The 18,859-nt window shown below is 47.6% G+C and overlaps 1 long non-coding RNA gene across 1 annotated transcript in view; it reads left to right on the top strand.

Annotated features, from left to right (window-relative positions):
• LOC138690141 (uncharacterized) overlaps nucleotides 1-18,443 on the top strand; it is a 58,917-nt gene extending 40,474 nt beyond the window's left edge. Inside the window, exons 7-8 of the long non-coding RNA XR_011328942.1 lie at nucleotides 13,240-15,786; nucleotides 15,960-18,443. This is a non-coding gene — a long non-coding RNA (uncharacterized lncRNA). The remainder of the gene's footprint in view (nucleotides 1-13,239; nucleotides 15,787-15,959) is intronic.
• Nucleotides 18,444-18,859: the final 416 nt, after the last annotated feature.

Genomic DNA, 18,859 nt, shown 5'->3' with positions numbered 1-18,859 from the left:
TGGCCCGTTTTTTGGAAATTCCTTCTTCTATCCCGAGGATCTCAGGGAGCTCCTGCCTGGTTTGCATCGGAGCTTTTATGTCTCTGAGACAGGTAAGGGTCCCTGTGCCCCATTGGTTTCTTTTTGCTGAACAGGAGTCTGTGATTTTATTTTTTTTTAATCTTATTCCCATGGTTGGAGAAGGTTCTGGTTTACCAGATCACCAAACTGCCGGCATGGAGATGCCAGTTATCCATCTATCCCTAAGTAAATAGCTGGATGGGGTTCAGTGTGTGGTATTCACAGGTAGCCAGTATCATTCTTTGGTTTTCTCAGATCACTCATCTTTTTCCTTAGTGATACCAGCAGGAAACACATTTATGATGGCAGGTATATATGAATAATAGGCCTTCATTTTTCCAAATTTCAACTTAAATGTTGTCTACCTCTTACATTGCAACAAAAAAAAATCTAAAATATTTTCAGAAGTCTGTAATTTTCTGAGAAACTCTATTAAATAATTTTCAGTTCTCCCTGCCAGTATTCTCTGGCAGGCGGGTGTTTTTTTCTGGCGGGGGACACACAGACATGTCTGTTCTCTTCTTAGCCTGCAAGGCCTATAGACCAGGGATTGCCCCTGTACTTGTATGGCTACGGAGAGCAGAAGGTTGAACTTCTTCAGAAAAAACAGTTCAGCTGACTTCATTCTCCCGAAGCAACATCCACTCACAAAAAAGAGAGAGGAGTATTTTTGTCGCTCTCACATCTCTCCTATTTCCCCGTGAAAAGTTAAAAGTTACGCAGGCTTCTAAGCTAGCAAAGGGAGAAGCGTCAAAGACGCTCTTCGGTCGTCGTCACAATTAACCTGAAGCTGTTAGCCAGAGCTGCATTTCAGTAGCCCAGAGCTTTGCCGTGCAGGAGGCTTTAGCTGGAGTGAGGGGTGCCGCTTTAGAGACAAGCTTCCAGACTCCAAACAGCAAGTCTGTTGCAATAACTCTGTTGATCAAATAGAATTTCTGTTCACAGTGCAGAGCCAAAAACAGTTTTTGATTGCAGCCTTGAGGGGTATTTCTTGGCTCGCGGTCGATGTTTTAAGCAATGTGTAGCTCTACAAGTCATTACCAATGTTTGAAATCTCTTCCTTCTTCTTGTTATCCTCGGAGATGTGGAATGAAGACTATTTACCTTCCCCTCATAGTTCATTATGATTATTAAGCCATAGGAATGAGGACATGTGCATGAGAGTTGGATGTAGCAGGCCTGCTCCTGCTGTGTCAACATTATTTTCCGAAGAAGAGAGTATATTCAGAAATATGGCCAAGTTTTCCTTTTATCGCTTGCTTCTCCTAACTGTTTTTGTGTACAAAGATTTCAAGATTTCACAATGCCATGTTATATATGCACTGCTTGCTGAAGCAGTAACACGAGGCTTCTCATTGCCACATTACCAAGACACTTAAACAAGTCCCTTCTTTAATCTGTTGCCTGACACCTTCAGATTCCCGTGTCTGGTCTCACCTCTGCTTGCTATCTCAGCTGCCTTCCCCGCCATGGGATTTAAAACTATTTGAGTTGTCCCACCTGCCCCTTGGGCCCTACCAGCTCCTTTAAAATGGATCCTCAGGCCATCTCTGTGAAGTAAGGAGTGACCGAGGTCCACTCGGTCCACTCGGATGGAGTGGTGTAAGACCTTGCAGATGTGTCCACGGCAGCTGTTTTCGGCTGGTATCACCACGTGCTGCTGTGCAGTGCCATGCGGAGGTGCTAATGAGGGTTAGAAGGGGAGTATATATTTGCATTAAGACTGGGTTACGTGGCAGCAAAAGAGCAAAGCTCGTTTAGCCAGGCTTTGACCGACCTGGCTACGCCGAACCTAGCCCTGGGGGGAGCTTGGGCTCTGCAGGCCACCTTCACTTGGCGTGGTGTAGGTATGTCCTGAAGTCCTTCGTGGCTTTCGAGCTATACGGTTGGGCCCTGTTTTCAAAACAGAGTTGTTTACTGGAGACTTCCACACACTTACAGTGACGTTCAGGCTCCTCCATGCCAAAATCTCTTTGGAAAATGCAAGTTAACGGTTATAAATCACCGGAGGCAGTTGTCACATCTGAGGTCTGCAAGTGTTGGTTCTTTTAGCCCCTTTTTCAGGGGATGGGGAGATGGCAGTGGTGAAGACACTGCTGTTGATGGCAGTGGGAACAGAGAGCTCAAGCTGCAATGGGTGCAGAGCATGAACTGTCTTCTCTTTCCCAGATCCTTTAAAATTTAGACTTGGCAGGTCACTGTGGAGGAACATGGCCACCCGATACATTTGTTCTCGAGGTGGAGAGGACTGAAATTTCTTAGGCTATTCATCTGCCTCATTTCATAAGCACTACATGCACCCTTAAATATAAATGAGAGCTCTGCATAGCCTGTACACTTTCATGCTGTACAAGTTCCCTCCTGAAGAGCTTGATTCTGCCTACTCTGAAGAATGTACTTTTTTGCTGGACACATCAATTTGCACCTTCTCCCCGTTGTACATATCCTTTATCCTCTGCTTCCAGGTCACTGTGACACTACAGTGGAGTCTGCGGGAGCAGGGACTCTCTCATGACTTGTTCATGTAGCACCTACAAAAATGAGGTTTTAATCTAAACACACATCCCTAGTACATAATATGCAATAAATTGGCATAATGAAAATGGATAAACTGGGAACGCAGCTCATTGTGGAAATAGTACCTAATATGGGAATAATTCCTAACTCCTCAGGGTTCCAGTGCTCCTTTCTGCTTTGCTCTGAGCATTCAAAAGCATGCTTACCGCAAGATGGTTTGTGTTAGGAATGATGACATTTGCTTAATTAAATTTCAAAAATATCTAAGTGGCAGCCCTACTGGGTCAGAGTCAAGAACTTTTCCATGTTTTCTGGTGCTTAGACAATATTGTTGGTTGCTGGCTAATGAGTTTTCAGTTCATACATTTAAGATCACATTGCTGATGGCAAATACAATTTAACGCTTCAGTCTAGAAGCCTTATCGATACAAATCTATCATTATATCCTAGTTACACTACACTAGTGAAGGAGAGAGCAGCATTAACAAATAATTCTGTAGATATGTGGATGGCTTTTGTTAAAAATATAACCAGGTATTTTGTCATAGGGATTCTACTAACTTCATTAATGTCACTGCTACGGTCCCCAAGAGCCAATACTCATAACCAGGATCATGCTGCATTGGGCTCTGAACAAGGAACAAACCACACGTGCTCCAAAGGAGTTAACTGTAAGAAAAAATGGATGGATATGGGCAGGATCATGGCACCAGGAGCAGGCAGAGCCAAATGTAACTTATTGTGCTCACTTAGGCCTTTTGCTAGTAGCATTGCATTCTGACCTATTCACTGCTTTAAAAAACAATACCCAGGATCTCCTCCGTAGGTACGCCAGGACTGAGCTGTCTTTTAAGCAGTAGCAGATGTTCAGATACCAGTAAGACCGTGTAAAGCTGCGTGTATGTATAAAATGTTGTCATTCCCCAGGACTGACTGGGTACTCCTCCAGCTCCAAAGCCCCCACACAACCCACTATGTGTAGCAGCTCGTGCCAGTGTCCCCGCCAGCCAAAAATGTAGCACATGCAGGTGGGCTTTCTAATTGCAGCACATTCCAGCGAGGTGCGGTATTTGGTGCTAGTGCAGCCCTGAGGGAACTGCAGCTGCTCCACGTCACCCTTCCCCGATGCCGTCCTCTCCATCCCTTTTTGTCTCCGTTCAGTCCGTTTTAATTAGGACCGGGATACCTACCACAATACCTGCGAAGAGCTGCCCTGTCGGCGTACCTGGGACAGTGAGCAGAGGTTGTGGGGCTGCCGATGGCCAGGTGAGGAGAACAAATGGACCTGCCAGGAGCAAGTCGTCACGGGCTGAATTTCGCTTGAATATACCCTGCTGCGTCCGGGCTGCCGGCGCGCTCTTGGGTGGAGAGAAGCCCTGAGGCAGCACTCTTGTGCCGTGTCTTCATTTTGAGGTTTGGATCTGGCCTTGAGGGCATCTCAGAGCCCCGGGGGGGGGTATTGAGGGTCTTATTGGGGCTGTGTATGCGTGTGCTGTCAATTCCATATGGAATTCAGAAGGCAAAAGTAGAGCTTTTGGTCAAGGAAACAGCAATTAGTCAGGCAGTGCTTAAAACCAGAGAGAACAGACAGACAGAACAAGTAACCCAGATGCATCCAACCGGACAAAACAAGTTGTGTATAAACAGTCTCTAAAACTGTTCAAAGTCCAAAAGAAAGAGAAAATACAAAAGATTTTTTTTTTTTTTTTTTTTTTTTTGCCTGAAAGCAGAGGACACAGGCGCTAGTTCTTTGTCCCTTCCACCAGTGTCAGGCAGTTTGCTGCTGGTGGTGACATGGTCTGTGCCTGTGGTGCTTTGAGGTGTGGGGCTCTCCATATTATACAAACACTTCCATTAGTCATCTAGCCATTTCTGCAGTGTCTGCCAGACGCATCAGCAGAAGCATAACCAAACACAGGCACCCACTCATTTGACTTCTTTCTCCTCTGCTCTCTTCCCCGTATCAAGAGCACCAAATCCTCCACTGCCCTGGAGCAATCAGTCATTAACAACAACCTTGCTACTGCCAGGGTGCTTCTCAGGCCACTGCAAGGACACTTCTGGGAAAGACAGAAAACAAATTCAATTTTCAGCTGCTGCAAAAAGGGATGAATAACCATTTTAAAACCATATGCTTTTATTTTTACCCACTATCCACTCTAGGACGGCAGTACTGCAGAAGGATGGCTTGTCAGAAGCTCAAGCCAGTGCTGCCATGATGAGTTTACTCTGCAAACAGGTCCCCTTTTCCCAAGAGAGGAGAATTTGGCAGGGGACATCCAGAGGATGCAAGGGGCTAGCAAACATTACAAAGTCTGGTGCGTGGAGCTGCTAATCTCTGGCTAAGGATACCCAAGAGCCAAAGAGAACAATTGCTTGAGACAGCCAGAGGATGCTTCACGATCCGTCTGTTAGCAGAAGAGGAGCCTGCTGAAGTGCCCATGGAGCGGTGTGCATGGCTACACCACGGTGGAAGCAGTAATGAAGTCGTCGTAGCCAGGAACCTCAAGTGAACAGAAGCTGCTGCAAGGAGGCATGGTCTAGGTTAGCTGATGACAAGCAGAAGTCCCTGCAGTGATTGCGTCCTGCTCCGGGATATCTTTTCTTCTACCATTTACCTCTGAGTGAGGCAACTGGACTGTCAATATTCATGGCTAGACCACGTTCACGGGACCACAAGGCAGTTTCCGAGGTGGAGGGGGGGTTGGAGGGGAGCACAACGTGCTGCTGCTGGCTGTGGGAGGGGGAGGCTCAGATTTCTTGAGTTTCTTGAAAGCTGCCAGCTTATTAAACCAGCAGAGGAAACCTTGCTTGCTTTTTTTTCCCCCTCTGTGCATGGATAATGACACCCATTTTAAATTACCCTCCTTAGAAAGGTGGGGGAGTATGCCAAGAAAAGAAAAACACGTGGTGGAAGAGCAGGAGGCGAAGCATGCAGCACTCAGCAGAGCTGCTTTGCCTTTCCTTGCTGCCCGCGGGTCACTAGAACCAGCCTCAGCTTTGGTTTCCCAGGTTGCAAAGGCAGCTTTTTTGAGCTCCCTGGTTTCTCAAGGCAGGTGTAGGGCCAGCAGAGTCTTCTTCGTACTTCTCACTTGTGTCCCAGCATCCTCCTCAGTGTGGAGCTCAGAGACACTGTTTCGAGGATCCCATTACATACCTTGCAAGGAGTCCATAAATAGGATGGGGTGGGTGGTCATCCCCACCTCTGATGGCACATTCCGTCCTACAGGAGGAACAGGAGAATTTTTGTGCCATGGGACAATGTAGTGATACAACTGTCAGAGGTCCTTTGCTTGACTCTGCTGCTTTTTGCCCAGCTTGCCCGCTTCAGCTTTTGTTACAAGCTGGTGCTCGCAGTTAATTCTCCCCTTGAAGTTAAGGGATCCTCTTGCTCTAGGTAGAAGCATGGGACTTCAGCTTGTGCATGTGCGCATCTCCCGTGTAGCTATGTTTGTCTTCCTGGAGCCCAAAATGACCTTGTGAAGTTCAAAATTGTGGCCACTGTGGCCCCACGCAAGATGTGGGATTGCCCTGAGAACGGGTACTGCCGCAGATGTGCGGGACTGTCTAGTCTTGCTTTCTGACCCTGGGTGACTGAGAGCTTGCATCTGCCACGGAGATGGTGGTTCACAGCTGAGAAAAATCCTGCGCTTGCTTTTAATTTTTTTTTAAGCCAGATGTTTGAGACAATTTGTTTCCAGAGCTTTCTGCAGCAGACCGCAGCTGAATGCGTGAGCGGAAGAAAGAAGGTTTCTAAACCAATTTTCTGAAATGTTTTCTAAACACTGTTTCAGGATTTTCAGACTGCAGGATCAGATCCTTAGCTAGCATAAAAGGACACGGATCCACGGAGCTGAAGAACATTCATCTCCATCACTAGAAAAAGCACAGAAACACAGAAATGTTGGTTGGAAGGGTCCCCTGAAGGCCCAAGCTCATCCAGGCTCCCACTTAGCACAGGACTGTCGCACTAGGTCAGGTCAGCCTTGGTGTTGTCTAGCCAAGTCTTGAAAGCCCCCCAGGATGGAGAGACCCCCTCCCTGGGAGATGTTCTCCCCAACGTCCATTCTCATCTCCTAAGCTCCAGCCTGGGCTTGTTGCCCCTCATTTTTCCACCTTCTGCTCACAGGAGGCATTGGGCTCTGTCAGTCCTGTAGCTCCCATCGAGGGCAGCGTGATTTGCAACAGGGTCCCGTTAGATGACCCCTCCACCTCCCCATCTCCGGACTAAACCCAACCATCTCCCTCAACCTCTGCTCCTAGCTTGTCTGCTCTGCCCTGACCACCTCAGCATCCCTTTTAGTGGGCTTACTCACACCGAGGGGTCCAAAGCAACACGGTACGTCACCGGTGGCCTCCGGGGAACAACAGCTTCCCTTGCCCTGCCGACTGTGTGCCTCCTCCTCCTCCTCCTCCTGCAGCCTCCCAGGCACTTTGTCCTGTTGGCGATGCCAGTACACGCTGGGCTCAAACAAGGTGTGACCCGTAATTTGTAGCGACGTGAACAGGAGCAGAGGTTTCATTCACTACACTGGAGATAGTACAGTGAGCAAGCAGTTTCAAAATCCAATTTCATAGACAGAGAGATTACATTAATCTCTTTTAATAGCTAAACAATTCAGTTTTCAAGATAGGACAAAGCATGGGATGTTCTTGACAAAACTGGTGCTTCAAAGCTGCCTACATCAGATTTAAAATCCTAACTCGTAAGCTCCTAATGATAGAACCGATCGTATCTTTTCAGACAGTAGGACTGCAAAACTTGCATTTAATCTCCTCTTTTTATAACACGCCGTAGCTGCCTGGGCTTGCCTGTTGGGAAGCAAATGTAGATTGACTTTGCCTTCAAATACCATATGAGGAAACTCAGCCCTTACCAACTGATCTCGGGGGCCTGTGGAATGATAAAAGCTCAAGTTATCAAAGTATCTGTAAACTGCCTTCTGATTTCTAGCTGGAGCACCTCCCTGAATCTGGACCCTTTGATTTAAGGTGGCTGCTTTTTTTCACCATGTCTCAACAGGCAGAAAAGGGCATAGCTTTAATTCCTGTTGGCTCAGTCGCATTAGCTCAACATGACTGAAAAGCCCTCTTCACCTCCAGAAACGCAGAAGTGAACGCAGTCCTATATTGGAAACTTCTGCCCATGTAGTAAGTACCTTGTAATATACAGGGATGTTTCCATACTGCCAAAAATATCGGTGTAAAAGTGCGTTTCTTGTTGACACTGTTTTGCTTGGAGAACCAAAATTAGCTCTCCTGGGGAAGGCACTATTTATTGGGCTAGACTGCATGTTTTTGGAGAATTTGCAGGTTTTGTGGTCTAGGCATATCCATTTCGGGCTGATTTTTAGTGTTTGTGTTGTGATTTAGGGCTCTGACAAATGAGCTCTAGCAAATGACGGTGAGATGACCCACCCAGCTGTTTACGACTGCTCGGCTGGCAAAGATTACTGTCCCCGCAGCAGAGTTGGCAGAAGACAACGTATGTCCAGGACAGAGCTGCTCCAAATGGCATTTTAGTTGAAACCTCCAAGGAGGTCGGGTTAGACTAGACAGAAGACTGTGAACTAGAGATATTGAGATGTTGTCCATAATGGTTTATGCCCATCAAGACCAGCACTGCTGCCATGCCTCATGTCCTTATGGCTTCTGCCCCATGTTTCTGTCTCCTCTTTGCACCAGAACTGGTGGGCTTCTGATCCTAACAGGAGATGATTCAGGGACTTTAACCAGCCAAATGATCTCATTTACCTAGAAGGAGTGTGGGGGACTAAAACACCACCAACTCTACCAGCTTAATCGTGATACCTCTCCCTTGGACAATGGTACAAGTGTCCTCCTCCCAGTGTCTCAGCTGCACTCTAGCCTTTGGTGGTAGAGTGGTATCAAGCAACGGCAGGTGATAATGTCTTCATCTGCTCATCTGTTTTCCAACCAAATGGTCTTCTGAGGCCAGAGGCTCCCCGTAATGTTCCTGTATGGCCAAATAGCAAGGCTTCTGCTGCCAGGGAGGTTACCCCTTACCCTTCGGCTGTAATCTCCGTTCTGCCGTAGGAGTAACCTGCTGTAGGAGGTGGCACTGCTGTCAGAAACGGAGCTGTCAGAAATTACCGGTTGTCTCTTTCTTCTCCCGACCCGGAGGGTGGGTGGCCAGGGACTGCCCTCGCACCCTGATGCCGCAGGAAGCAGGAGCCGCTGCAGGAGCGAGTCAGGATTGACGCTGATCTAAGCAATATTGCCAGGCTAAAACGCACGAGAGTTTTCCTCTCCCTGGCCCGTTACTAGCACGGAAAAAAAAAAATCAGTGGGAAAAAGATTGGGCCTTAAATATACAACGACCCTTTCCCCACCCATTACCACCTAACTGATAAGCTACTCCAGGCTATCTTGTGTATGTTTATGAGTGTTTAATACCTCTTAGCATTTGCATTTGCCTTGAAGCTACAGGCAGCTATGTGCTGTAGTGTGCTAAATATTTGTGCCATAAGTAAAAACAGATGTTTGAAGATCTGCTTTGAAGCAAATCTTTACCCTCTAGATTCTCTCCCAAGACTCCTCAGGAACAGTATACATCACTATATTCAGAGCAAAGCCTCGAAGGGCAGGGAAAGAGGAGATACGCAGGAATAGTCAGTAGTGCAGCAGGAACACATACTCACATCTCGGTTGCATAAATCCTTCGCAGCCGCAGCAGTTTGGGTATCAGAGTTTTCACAGACAATTCATTTGCAGGGCCTCATTCCTATAAAGCAATCTCTGCCGTGTACAGGTCTTTTAGGCTTGTTTTGGCTTACTAGCCAGCTTCTTGTCACCCTCAAGAGCTGTTGCCTGCCACCTAAATAATCTCCTGAATACCAAAAATCTCAGGAAGGGCAGAGATGATAAAACCTGAGTGGTGTGCATGGATGGCTCTTGCTCCCACATATTGCTTCTCATAGCTGCTCGCAAGGATGAAAAGGCTTTACAAGGCAGACACAAGTGGCGTTAAATAATTTGGCTCTCAGAGTCAAAAACTCAATTCGGAGTCAGAACCTGCGAGATACCCCATGATACTGCGTGCCACATGCAAAGTAATGGGGAAGGTTAAACAGCCTCTGCCTCAGGCAGCTCCCAATTTATGTCAAGATGCAACAGAAAACCTGAGAGGGGAAAGGTGAGATGGTAGTAGTGAAACCAGCCAGGATTGTGCGGTGATTGCTGTGTGGGAGGTTGCAGCCAGGACTCTCAAACGACTTAAACCACTGTGGTATGGCTTTGGTTTTGTTTCTTCTTTTCTCACGTTTTGGGGGAGAAGAGGGTGTGTCTGGAAGTTCAGGTGTTATCCTGGGACTTAGATGATCTGTGTCCAGGTTTCTGCCTTGCCAGTGACTCCCTCGGGTAAGCTGCTCCCACCTCCTCTGCCTTTTGCCCCTCATTCTCCAAGGAAGAACAGCACTTCCATAGCCCCGAGGCATATGAGATTAATACTTCAAAGCCTGTGAGGCATTCAGGTATGGTGTGAGAGCGAGCCATATCAGGCCCCGAAGAGATTCACTCCGCATTGCCTTTTGAGTGTACACCTTGGACAGCAAAGGGGATCCTTCAGAGCACTCGGTGTACCTGATTTTCAAATGCAAAGCAATGTGTGACCTGAGCTACTCAGGGAACTGATGTTCTGCTGTAAATCTCTCTGCAGAATGCTTACCCTTCACTCTGCTTCGTTTCACCTCTCTCGCATTTCTTGATTAAATATGAAAACTATTCATATCTATTTTTATATTATTCATTTTCTTTTCCTGGTAACCACTGTTTTGTCTTGCCTAATTCCACTTCATCTAAAACTGTTCTTCCTCCCTTCCTCCTCATCCATGAGCTCAGGCGGGAGCCACCCATCGCTGGTTTACCTGCTAGAACCGTGCGGGCAGGTAAATCCCAGGATTTACAGACCCTTTGCAGCAAGCATCGGCTGGCCGGGACTGACCGCAGGTATTTTGCAAGAGCAGGGAGAGCTTCCCAGCTCCTGCATCCCGCTCGGCACCCGGGTAAGGCTGAGGTGAGTGGTTATTCTTTCCGTCCGAGAAGCACTGCACCGCGAAACAGGAGCTTGCTGGAGTGATAGCTGGGGAGAGAAAGGGGGAAAAAAACCCCGAGTATGGGATCACTGTGGATTCATGCCTTTAAAAGTGCTGTCTCTGCCCTCTCCTTACCTTTTTTTCCTTTCCCGACTTGGAGATCTAGCAGCTAAGATACCAGCATGGGACTCAGGAGCCTGACTTGGTTTACAGAGTTAGTTTTCTTTGGTTTAGATCCCTGAAATAGTGTCCTCGGGGTAGGAGCCAGCAAAGGCAGGAGTGGGAGCACCGGACCAGAGCCGGTCCTCCTCTACAGCAAGAAGATGTTAGATTGACTCAGCTGTGATATGAAACTGCATCTGCCAGCAATTTTGTCATCCTGTGCTCCTCTGCCCTCTTGTTAAGAGAGAACAGGATTTTTCTTCCCTTGTAGGGACGAAGCTTGGGATGAGGAAAGAGTCTAATAAGGACTGTAGCAATGATCACAAAAGTGCCCCACTAGGAGCCTGCCAGCTGCTTGCTGTACCCCTCTTTACTCAACACCCCCCAAAGTGGCCCAAGCAGAAGAAAAGATGCCGTTTTGGGGGATAGCTGATAACTGTGTCTGCTGCAGCTTACATCAATGCCGTAGGTAAGAAATCTTGTCAGACGTGCCGGACCCTGCAAGTCATTTACAGCAGATTTCCTTGAGGCAGCAGTGAAATCCGTCATCTTTTTGTTTGACATCTGCAACCCCAGTGGAAGGAAAACAGTGTGACTCTTGCCTTGCATTTGCAGCTGAAGCCTTACCAAGGACAGAAAAGAAGAACTTCTATTGTTTTTTTATCTTCTGCAGGTACAAACAGTGTTTTTCTAGCGTAAATTGAGAGGCATAGCGCTCCGTGGGAGTGATTTGCTTCTAGGAATTTATTTCACATGGCTGTCAGTGGCTCTGCAATATAGGATGGGAAAAAAGAAACAGGCCCAAACCTCCAAATAACTCTGGAAGAGCCTGATGAATGAGTCCTCACATCTCGTGCTTCCCCAAAAGAATGGAAACCTTTCCAAGGGAGCTGATATGTCTACTGCCAGTGTTCAGCATTTTGTGTTTTGTTCTTTAAAGAAAAGCCAACTTACACTAGGAAGTATCACATGCCCAATCTTAAGTCAAAACAAATAAATAGTCTTGGGTTTTGCCCTTAATTTCCTGTCCACTGCCAGTTTTTCTGGGACCAATGTGGGTCTTCTGTGAAATGCTGTGAGAATTTCGGGGCCGGGAGGGCCCCGCTGGTTTGGTCTCTGTTTCTGCCCTCGCTGGCTGCTCTCAGCGCAGGGTTTGCCGCTCGGTCTCACCTTTCAAGGAGGGACTGTCTCTGGTTTCCTTGTAGAAAAGGTAATTTTTCGAATTGTCCTTGTTTGAAAGAAAATACTGTGTTTGGCAACAGTGAAAAGAGAGGGCTAAGTGCTCCCTGGCATGTGCTGCGCTGATGTGATGAGACTGGGCCATGAGTCCAGCAAGTTTTGCTCATTTTTATACCACGTAGTGGTAAGCCGGCATGTACGTTATTTTTCCTTTACCCTAGAGCTTCCTCCTAGGACCCTGCCAGTAATTTGATCCTGCTTTGATAAACCATCACACAGACACGACATGGAACTGTAGTCCTAATGACCTGTGTTAATTAAAAATCAAATGACACTTTCTCAGGAGAAAGTTCTTTAGTTCCAGTGTTTTCCTAAGATAATTATACCAAGCCAGCCTATTACCCTCCCCTGTAGTTTCATTTATTGCTCACTTTGTCTAAATTCCTGCATGCCATTGCACTGCATTATTTTGTCATGTTCCACCCCATCATTTCAAAATAGGCTGCCTATTTGTTTAAAAGTACTTTGAAGTCTTGAAGAGAGAGATGCCATATATTTACCGGGATGATGTACAGCCTGCCCGTTTGATTTCACTGCCTTGCAGCACCAAATTGAGAACTCTCTGACTCTTCGTCTCCCCTGGCTTCTAAAATAGCAAGAGATAAACAGGAAAAAGGGGAGACACCTTCAGTTTGATATTGTTTGACTCTCAAGACGGTTCAGGCTCTGATATTAATAACTTCCTGTTTTGTCGTAAGTCTTCTGACAAGCGAAGAGCCTCCATGTGCGTTGACATTTCAGCCTGAACTTAGGCAACTACATGAGTAGTGTGTTCCCAGGCTTTGGGCTACAAATTCCAGTTTTCTGCTTACCTTCAGGCCAAGATTTTAGAACTGGAAGTCAAATCGCTGAAAATCGGGTGCCTAAACCCACCGTTAGTTGCCAAAATAAAAATGACTTGACCATCGCAACAGTTGAACACCTGCAGACCCTGTAAGTATCTTGGGACTTGAGAGGGCAGAATCTATACAAATCAGACTAATTTTATGTAGGAGCTCAAATAAGGATCCTAATTTGAATCTCTGGGCTGCTGTTCATTGCTAAGGATGTGCTCAGAAGCTAGAAACAGAAAAGAGGATCTGCAAAAGTGTGGAGGAAGGTGCATTTCTGTAATATCACTTGTGCAAGATGCTTGTGAAATGTGGCGCATGTTGCATTGCATCATTTTTCACATGCGCTTAAATTAGTAAGACCCTTTCTTTTCCAGCTATCCAAATGACTTTCCCTGTGAACTGAACTACTTCCTCTGGATAATACGCTGGTTTGCTACCTGTTGGAGAGGTGGAGTATCCCCGGAATGCCTCATGCCTATGTACTGCCCACGGCTGCTGCTCTGTGTAACTGGGAACCATCTCCCAACCATGGTGTGCAGCAGGACAACTTGGACTTAGCAGTTCTATGCGATGTAAAAATCTAGCCAGCTAATCAAGATTTAAAACAGCACTGGATTGAAAAGACTAGCAAGTGGTCCAGCTGTGAGTTAATTCATTAGTTGCAGTAAATATCACTGGAAGAGCTTGTCAAAAGAAAATGTGAAGCAGCTGAAAAGAAGTCCTTAAAGTGAATGTCAAAGGCTTTTGCAGCTGTCAGCCAGTGGACTGAGAGACTCCGGGCTTTGGAGACAAAACAAGGGTGAAAGAAATAAAAATTTGAGTACAGAGTATAAAGTACCAGTTCCCACTGAGTGATTATAAAGGAAGCAATCTCACCACTACAGGGACCTAATTAGAGACTGAATCTCACAACTGTCTAATGTCTCCTCCAGGACACCGAGAAACCCAAACCAGCTAAAGCAGTCCGTTCAGACCAGCAGCAGTAAGAGGCTCTGCTGCTTCAGGGGCACACTGAAATGCCAGGTTTGTATAGCTGTGGTCATTTCCAGTGTTCTTGAATCCCGTAGTCTGTTCAGCGCTCACTTAGGACCAGGAGAGCAACTTCATTTTCTCTCCTGGCCAGCACAGCATCATCCTGCTTCTACAGAAGGCAACAACGGGCTCCCACTGCTGTGTAGCCAAGACTCCTGGAGGAAAGGCACCAGGACCCGTTTTCCCAGGCAAATTGTCCACGTTAATAAGAGAGTATTTCACATTTCTGCGACCGATCTGATGAATCGCTGCTTTTGTTGGTCTCCAAAACGTGCAGGTCAGGCGCGAGTCCTCAAGCCTTCCTGGAGATGCCAGTGCTGTCAGTCAGCGGTCGCGTGCATTGGTTCCCTTAAGCCTTGCTGCAGGGCTCAGCTCTCCCACTTTGCTCCAGCTATTGCCTGTCCGAAACGCTGTCTCCCTGCTCTCCCTCCTTTTGGAAATGTGGAAACACTGGCCATAGTTTGAGGCTGATCTTTGGCAGCAACGTCCATCCCTGCTCTAGCTGCTCCCTCCTAACTGTGAGCCGCAGTGCATCACCTCTTCATCAGCGTGCTGAGCGGGGAACTCCCTGAGTTGGGTTTTTTTCTTTGTTTGGTGTTTTTTTTCCAACCAGCAACAAGTTTTCGCTGGATTTTGTTTAAGACTGGGACATTCCGGGCCCTGGTCCTCAGCACTCCCCTCCTGGAGCCGGGAAGGGCTGCGCAGGCAGGAGCCGTGCCCTGGGGTGAGCGAGCAGCGGGGTCAGCAGGAAGGAATTATTTGAGCTGGTTATTGCCATTAAAGGCACTTTTTTACATAACCCTGTCCCCCCCAGAGTGATGCTGTGCAGGTGAGGCTTCAGGGGAGCGCAGGGATCTCTTCCAGTGTCACTCCTACTAGCAGCCACGGTTTTCTGCAGCAGGATTTTCAAGGCATGGGGAGGGTTGTGCCTTCTGAGACCGCTCGGGGAGCTCAGCACCCCTGGGGGGAGCGGGGCTGACTGCTTGGGATGGGTAGATGCATCGTGAATTGGTTTACGGGTCTCTTCTGCAGCTGGGAAGGGGTAAGTGACCTGCCTAGAGAGAGCTCAGCACTGCTAACATCTGACAAGGACGTTTTCATAACCGAGATAAACAAACAGATGCCTTTTTTGCTCCAGGGAGATAATTTCTTCTGTGTTACTAGCCTGAGACCGTTTGCTTGGCTTAGCCTGTATTCTTACCATATGCAACAAACCTTAACCACTTCATTTGAGGCTGTTATTCATTTGGGGCCAATATGAAACATTTCTGGCATTTCTTTTCCATTTTTCTGGCCCTTACATGCTGCTAATGTCTCCACTTCTGTATATATGTTTTCTTCTCTAGCATTTCAGTTCTCTTCTCTTGTAATATTTTAAATCCTTAATTGCCTGATGCTGCAGATGGAGAGTATTAGTTACCTTCCATCACCACTCTGGCCATGATGACTTTCTTTGCTTGACAAGTTGATTACTTTGTCAAGGTGAACGTTAAGTCTGTCTAGAGTATCTCTGTGCGTCTTGTGCCAGATTGCAGTTGCAAGCTGGTTTCTTATTGGACATGCTGCTTCTCCAGATACAGAATACCAGGATTAAAACTGGGATTTTGAGGGGCATTTTTCCCCACTTCCCTACCGAGATTGAGGTTGCTCCAGTTTATACCAACAGGATCCAGTTATGTCTCTGTTTGCCAAACTGGCTATACGCAGCACCAAACCTTGCCTCCTTACGCCGCGCACGTGCCACCCAGCCCTCCAGAGACCTTCAAATGGTCGTGTTCTGCATGACCCCAAAAAGAGGGTAGACAGCAGTTGCAGCATGGAAGCTGTAGCATTAACAGTGCTTTCAGATTGTCCAGCGGATATAATTGAGGCAAAACAGCAAAACCCAGGTAAGTTAAATGCATTTCATAGTAGTGCCTGAAGGAGAACATGTTGCAGTGTTTGTGAGCTGCAAGCCAGGTCAAGAGGGCTGGCCCTCCCACAAAGAAATTGCTGACATTGGCCCCAAAATGTCATTGTTAAGGTAAGAAAAACATCCAAATTTCTCTTCATTTTTTTCTAGTTGATATGTTATAAGGAAGTGGCATCCAGACCACTACAGGTATTAAAAATTTGGGGAACAACACTAAGCAACACAAAGAACAAAAAACAGTGGGTGCTTTCTGAGAAGATAGGGAAACTGAGTCTATGCCACTGGATGCTTCAGGACAGTGAATGCTAATAGCTACAGAAGCCAAATGTCACCTGGGACCAGAGTGTGAACAACTCCTTTGTGATATTATTTTGAGACTGTCTCAACTTCTTGAGCTCATTGCAGAAGATAAAAGAAAAGGTTGGCCGGCATTATTATTTGATGGTACAGGAACATTCATTTCTCTAACCACATGTGGTAGTATCTGACCGCCTTGGCTATCTGAGCGGGCAGGTCAAAGGAAAGCAGTGTTTTCAAAGTGGTTTTCAAAGGTACCTATTTCCAGTAAGTGTGAACTTCATTTTCTCTTAAGAATTCATTTTTCCTGGCATATTGTAACAGAAATAATAAAACAAACAAAAGCATGGTACACCTGTAAGATGAACCTCGGGACCACACCGTCTGCAGCCAAACCAGCTCTGGGTGCAGCGTGAGCACTGAGAGCAGATGTTGGGCCGCTCTTCTCCCCAGCAGATGTGCTCCTGGGGTTGCTCTCCTCATGGGATGCCATAGTGAGGGCTTAGTGAAGAGCAGAGACAGAGTTTTTCTTGTGTCACACCATACGTGACAAGGCAAGGTTGTGTTGGGATGCCTATATATTGACCTACCTCAGATCAGCTTCATACAAGAACGGAAAGGCAACATGCATCCACATCCGTCCCCCCCCTTTTTATTTTTTCCTGGTGTTTGTGAGAAAGAGGAAAAGCACCTTTTACTGTCTGAGTTTATGACATTCCTGCTCCCCCTGGGTGGAAAGGAAAGGGAACTTTTCTCTCTCTGCCTACGAGGGAGGCACCGACTGTCGGTGTGAGCGATGGGTGGGAAGCTCTCTCAGGACAGACCTTGTTCTCCCCAGGGACCTGCAACCCACCCCAATCCCTGCCTTGGGCTGGCACGCTGGGACCCCCCGGCCTGTCCCCTCCTGTAGGTCTGAGCCCTGCCACTTTCTGTCCTTGGAAAGGCAGAAGTGGGGCAGCAGGCTCCCAGGGGGTCCCGAGGAGCAGAGGGTCTCCACCGGGACTCGCAGGAGATGAAGAACGCACCTCCACCCCACAGACCGCAGGCAGGACCAGTCACGCTCTTCCCCTCTGCAGCCAGCAGCACTCTGCTTTTTCCTATCATTTATTACCTGACGAGTGTTTTCTTGTGTTTTCTTGTGTTTCCTTCCAGGCTGGGAGCCAGGAGGGCTGGCACTTGGGACATCTCCTCCTGGTGCGCTGCCGAGGACGTGGTGGTCCCCAGCCCCGGGGCACACAGCATCCATCCTCGCCGCTCGCCTGACCCAACCCTCGAGACCTACTTTTGCTGGGAGAGGCAAGGTAACCTCGCCACTGAAAATAGCTGGGACAGCAGCCAGTGGAGATTAATGGCATCATTAACGTCCCCGGTTTATTTATAGGCTTAAAAATGCCTCAGACCTGCAAACCGAGCAGAGTTGCTCTGTGACACAGGGACTCCCAGGTCTCCTGCGTCTGTCTTTCCCCTTCCTGCTATTTCATCCTGATCGCTGGGACTGTAAAACCTCTGCAGCAGGGACTGTCTCTCATTGTAAACCTACTTTGTAAACCTTCCTAACTAGAGGGATACACACGGATTTTTTTTTTTTTTTTCCATGAATGCTGTATTTGTCTGGCCTCCTTCCTCCACCCAACTCTTTCTGTGCTCGCTGTGTCCTGTGGCCCCTCTTTGGGAAAATCCTCTTTTTGATGAATTCCTGAGGCATGGGCTGAGCAGTCGTCACAGGCATTAGTGATTTTCCACCTTGGGTTTTAAACTGTGAGCTCTGTGGGAGGAGGACTGGGAATCTCATAGCTGTGGACACCACCTAGGACATGGGGGGCCCTAGTGAGACATGCAGATGTAATTAATGACCGTGGAGGTCTTCCTATGGGAGCCAGCAGAGCCAGCCCAGCTCCCAGGTCCTCCAGGAAGCCCGACAGAGTAGCAAGAAAAGAAAAAAACCACTCCAAGTGTGTTGGCCCCAGAAGAGGATTTTTCGGCACGTGACCTACGGCTGCACCGCCTGGCCCGTTTCCCAGCGCTCGGTGAAAGGTAAGTGAGAAAGGAAGCTTGTTGTCGGCAGGCACGAATCCAAGGGATCGGCTGTGCGACAGGGAGATGGCTTCATGGGTGGGAGAAAAAAGTAAAAATGCCCATAGGGACCCCCTCCCACCCAGAAACACGGATAACCAGCGTGGCACCTCATGGAGGTGAGGTTGCTTCAGGGGGCAGCCACCCTTCACTTTGCTGTTGTTTTTTTGTTGTATCATCCTGAGATAAACTCCTGCGTCAGTGTCTCCTTGGTCTTCTGGCTTCTAGGGGCTGAAATAAAGAACCAGCAGAGAACCACTGAAACCGCTGTTGTCTTTTTTTCTCTGGGCAATGAGACTACTTCGGGGCAGAGTAAAGGAGCACAAGATGCTAGAAGGAGGATTTCTCTGCCATGGCCACTACAGGTGAAACTACAACCCTGGGATCCCCTCATCCCCCAAAATCTGGTGGGTTTGAGGCATCTCAGTGCCTTGCTTTCCCCTTCCTCTCTTTCCCACTTGGGTGCTGGGCTCCGGATCCCCTCCATCCCCCCTGGCCAGGACCCAGCTCTCTGCTGCGATGGGGAGGACAGTGCCTGCTCAGCACCTCACTTTCCACATCTGTTGAATGGGACCATGACACTTACCTGGCTTTATAAAGTTCTTTGAAGGACAAAAGTGTAAATGCAATTATTCGGTCATCCAAAGATCATAACAGGGAGAGTACTTATTTCCACGTCT

Source organism: Haliaeetus albicilla, chromosome 20 (genome assembly GCF_947461875.1).
Source record: "Haliaeetus albicilla chromosome 20, bHalAlb1.1, whole genome shotgun sequence".
NCBI lineage: Eukaryota > Metazoa > Chordata > Aves > Accipitriformes > Accipitridae > Haliaeetus > Haliaeetus albicilla.
This window is presented reverse-complemented; position numbering and strand designations above follow the sequence as displayed.